The sequence below is a fragment of the Limulus polyphemus genome, unplaced genomic scaffold (genome assembly GCF_000517525.1).
Source record: "Limulus polyphemus unplaced genomic scaffold, Limulus_polyphemus-2.1.2 Scaffold288, whole genome shotgun sequence".
NCBI lineage: Eukaryota > Metazoa > Arthropoda > Merostomata > Xiphosura > Limulidae > Limulus > Limulus polyphemus.
The window spans coordinates 480,862-486,131 of NW_013665898.1; positions in this window are offsets into that span (position 1 = coordinate 480,862).

The window sequence follows — 5,270 nt, forward strand, 5'->3', positions numbered from 1 at the left end:
TACAACAAAGGCCAACTTCCTGAAATAATTTCATATTTTTTCCCGATTTATAAATCTTATATCTAAAAATAATTTAATGTATATGTAATTGATAGAATTAAATCATTTTTAGCAGAATAATACTTATTTTTTAAATATGGCAATCATGTGTATGCCTTCCCTAAAAGCCCTTTTGCCTCATATTCTGAAGCATGGTTTTGAGGTGACTGTTTACAATACATAACTAATATAAGACATTATTTTTCTAGTTAACGGTAAAACGATTCAACTAAAAACTGGACAGAAACTCGAAACAATGTCAATAAGAAATAGACAACTCAAGGAATTTAGTTAAAACATTTTATTTTGCATCTCACAAACACAGCAAAGTTTTGTTATTAATAATGCATCAACACGTAGCAATACAGAATTAGATAATACTGAAAATTTCACACAAGGATATCAAACTTTTTTTTTGCTAACTCATCAGCGGAATATCTCATACAAGGATATCAAACAATATATATTACTAATTCATCAATGGAATATCTCTCATACAAGGATATCAAATAATATAGTATACTAACTTGTTTCTAGAATATTTCACACAAAGTAATCAAGGAATAACTTTAAATAGTAGTTCGCCTACTGCATACCTTACACAGAGATACTAAATAGGTGGAACTTGTTGTGTAACGAATATTCGTATTATAAGTTGCTGTGGCGGAAAAGCTCTAAGTTCTAGTTACAGAATGATCTATATAAAGTTCTCTAAATTAACGTGTCATAAATATTTCAAACTGTGCCTCGTTTAATTTGTCCGCTACAAGAAAAGAGAAACAGATATATTTTTCTGTGAAATATTATAAATGGGTCATTATCGACACCATTACACCAACAATGTTTGTTTTCACAACAGCTATTTTATGAAATTATATCAATAACATCCGAAATATTTGAGTGTTTTCTTGATATTATAAAATTTATATTAAACAGAAATACAAAGAAATAACCTAAGACGTGTATTTTAAAATTTTATCTTTCGTAACTTGAATGTGTAAGTAAATTTTTATATAAATGAAAATACAATAAAGAACTGATAATTTCGAACAAGGTAACACTTGAATGAAAATCATTTTTGTTATATTCCCAGCTTGTTTTTTACCTCAGGATTCATCTGCAAGACGATGACCATCACAGAGAATACCGACCCAACTAAGCTTATAGTAAATCCTCTAGTGATGATGAAAGCATTTCCTCCAGTAAGACCAACCTCTGTGTGGGTCAATGTGGTAATTAAGCAGGACCATTTTCCCCATTTAAGAGGGTTATCATAGAGGTCTAGTTTGTCCGGTAGTTGTCTGACAATTTGATTGGATAGCTCTTGGGCTTCTCTCTGTACACTACCAGCCATTTCGGAGAGAACCACAAAAAGAATGCTAACGATGGCAAACGAGGTTGATACGGTAACAGCATTTTGTGTTGTAACCAAAATCCATTCGTAGGCTCTAGAACAGAGATAAAACAGCAACAAAGCGTACCATGTTAATACGGATATTGAAAGACTATTGTTGAAAGTATCAAGGTCTTCAGTGGTAGAGATGAATATTTGGCGAAAGCTCGATAACTGACAGATGGTCAGTTTCGGTATACAACTTGTCATGTCCTTGTAGCTAGCAGCGATCTTAACACACATGATGGAGTAAAGAATAATAGTCAACCAAACGCCGTTGACAATAATAAAGCGATATGTAAATGTATGGATTTTATGGATAATATGAAAGACCTTAAGAAATGTTTCTGAGTTTTCTTTGTTGACTGACTGTAAAACAAAACTATACCTGTCCTTAACTGGGGCATCAAAAAATGGAGCAAAAAGCATATGACCCGAATCCATGAATGCAGCCACCCATGTACAAATAGTAAGGAAGGTTATCCCTATCTTTAATTTAATTTCTGACCTTTTGTGACTTGTGTATGAAGTTATTTCTGTTGTTATGACTCGTCGAAAACATGCAAATGGTTTGTGTCCGGTTAACCGGAACCTGGACACGACCCACGAAACTACGGTACAGGCCTGGGTAAGATTCATGATTCCTTGTGTCATGGCTGAGCCTGGGGGTTCGCTGGTTCCGTAAAGAATTACCACTTTATTTACACAAAAGAAGGCTACCAAGAAAACCACAACGACTCTCCACATTTTCAGGAACCAGTGAGGATTTTCCTTATTGAGTTGGATTGGGATTCCCACCAAATTGATCGAAAACAGTAACACTGGAAACTTTCTCAGCCAGTAGTTATCTTCTGGTGAAGACAGAAAGGTTGTGCCGGACTCCATTTTTCCACAAACCGAATGTTGTTGAGTCCAGGATGGGAAAATTCTATGTTCGTCCATGAAACGTGGTTTTCCGTCCATACTTATTATTGGGTAAAATTCTTCTCTATTGGTCTTTATACATCAGCATCAAATCTGTGTATTTATTCCTGATGAATCCTTTTAAAAGATGTAGTGTTCAGTTTAGGCTACACCTCAATTTAGTTTTCTGACAAATCAACGTTAAGGATATATTGTCTTCCAGTAGCAATAGAAAAAAGTGTTGGGTGGGGCGTGTCTTTAAAATGGCTGAGCTTCTTGTTATGAACAAATGTCATGTTGAGTAATTATTCGCGAAATAAATAGGTTGTAGCATATTAGCACTGTAAATCTATAACTCGAACTTAACATTTAGGAAGTGATTATCTTATGAAACGAAATATTTACTTACTAGTTCAATATTTTATTGTTTGTATTCTAGACACTTGACGTGAAGTACACAAAAGCCATTATTTCATTACTCTGATAATAAATGGAACAAATTTAGAATCAGACGCTGAATGTTTGAGATATAAATTTTGATTAACATAAAATAACTCATTGTGTTTTTGTTGTTCTGTTAGTATTTGAAAATACGCATTTTTCGTTTAATTTACCAACCTTCATTTTCTCACAAACTGCATGCTTCTAAATGTCTGCTAATTTGTCCTATTCGAAACTATTATCATAATGAATGAGTATTTTATTATCCAGTACTTATTATTATTATTTACTTGAAACCCTTAATGTTCTTCTAAACTTTTGATTCGGAACAAATCACAACGAAATATAGTGAAAATTGGAAATTCAAATTAAGTTGCCTAGTTTTGTTTTCACATAGGTTTTACAAATAGCTTTGAATTTCATAAATTATTGATAATTAAATCTCAGTATCCGAAAAACGTAGAAACGAAATAAAGACATAATATTAAAATTCTATTCATTCACAAACGAATTGGATAATATTGATATAACGTAATAAACAAAACACTTTGGTTTATTACGTTAGTTTAATTTTATTTAACATTACTGTGAAAAAAAAAAAAACATTTTGTTAACGGTATGTACATTCTCAATTACTACAAGCAACCTTCCCACCAGAAGGCACCATTGAAAAAATCTTAAAAGCTACAATTTGTATAATGTGAGATTAAGTAAACCAATAAATAAGCAATTCAGAATATGCACATCAGCCCATAAAACAGTAGACGGCGCTGCACATAAAACAGTTTTTAATAACCTAACTTAATCTTCTCATACAATTCTTGATAATTTCAAAATACAGTATTTGCAGACCTAACCAGTTTTTAATAATCAAACTTAAATTTTATTATAATTTAAAACAGCTTGGATCTGCAGAAACAGAATTTTAAAATCAATTTATTTTAATAAGATGAGGCAGACCATAAAAAGTAATCTCGACGGAAGATGAGACCCTATAGTTATGTTTCTTATAATTGATGATAGTGATATAAAGTTTGCTAATTCTCGATTATAAGAGTTTTGTCTAACATTCAAAAACTATTACCCCTCAGTGGCTCAGCTGGAAGTCTATGGGTTTATAGCGCTAAACATCGGGTTTCAATACCCGTGGTAGACAGCAGAAATAGTTCATCGTGTAACTTTATGTTTAACTACAAACAAACAAAATCAGTTTTCTGTAATACATAAACTTTATTTCATAGCTTTCAGTGGCTCAACGATAAGTCTGTGGGCTTATAACGCTAAAAATAGGGTTTCGGTACCCGTGTTGGGTACAGCACAGATAGCCCACTGTGTAGCTATGTGGTTAACAACAAACAAATAAACTTCCTTTCATATTATTGTGAAACATTTATATTTCATTAATATGTATGTTTGTCTTAGTAACAAGCCACATTCGAACCCCGGATTGTAGCGTTGTAAGTCCTTAGACTTACTACTGTCCCATTGGGGGACGTTTTATCAACAATTAAATCTGTTTTCCACCGAACTGTGCTATAGAAGTAATAGGTCTTAAAATATGTAACTTCCAACCCAATTATTTTTGTATTTTATGGCAAAGCCTGTCTGTCGCCGTCCCTAATTTTGGACTAATGACCAGAGGTAAAACGACCCCGTTGGGTCAGTGGTAAGTTTCCAAACTTTAAATGATAAAATCTATTCTAGGCTAGGGACAGATCACAGATAGTCTAGAATAACAACAACGACACCCAGAGTGAAGATAGTTATTCAGCCACACCTTAACACCCACCACCTACACTAAGAGATTGAGCATCTCTTCTTATAACGCACTCACTCTTTAAAGTGCAGGGAACGTTTTTCAGTATCGTACAAATTCGAACTTGGCTCGACAGCTCGAAAAATTCAGAGTGCTATTAGAAGTCCCTAAAACTGAATCAACCAACATCTAGAAATATCGAGACAGATAAACTAACTTTAATTTGAATAAAGTTATGCCAACCTCTTCACTACACAAATTACAGGAAATATAAAGTTTTATCTATTACAAGGATTATCATCAGGTTATTTAAAATAAAATGAAACTATAAACTAAGAAATTAATATTTATACTTTTGTCCGGGAAAATAATGAATATGTTTAAAACAAAACATATTTTAAAGTAAGAAAATATTCCATTGTTCGGTAGGATTTGATGTAATTTAGGAAATATTTAGATTTCCACAAATTACAGAACATTACTAAAATTACATGGATAATGTAGTTGGTATTGATATTTTCAACTTTAATGGCATTATGTGCGACACATATCACAGCTAAAACTGAAAATTTAGGGTGTGTTCATGGGCAAATTGCGGTTCGACCTTTGGGCCTTACAATCCACAGCACGACATGCTAATTGTTAAGTCTCGTCCGGCCTCACGAATAGTATTGTTTGTTTTTGAATTTCGCGCAAAGCTACACGAGGGCTATCTACGCTAGCCGTCCCTAATTTAGC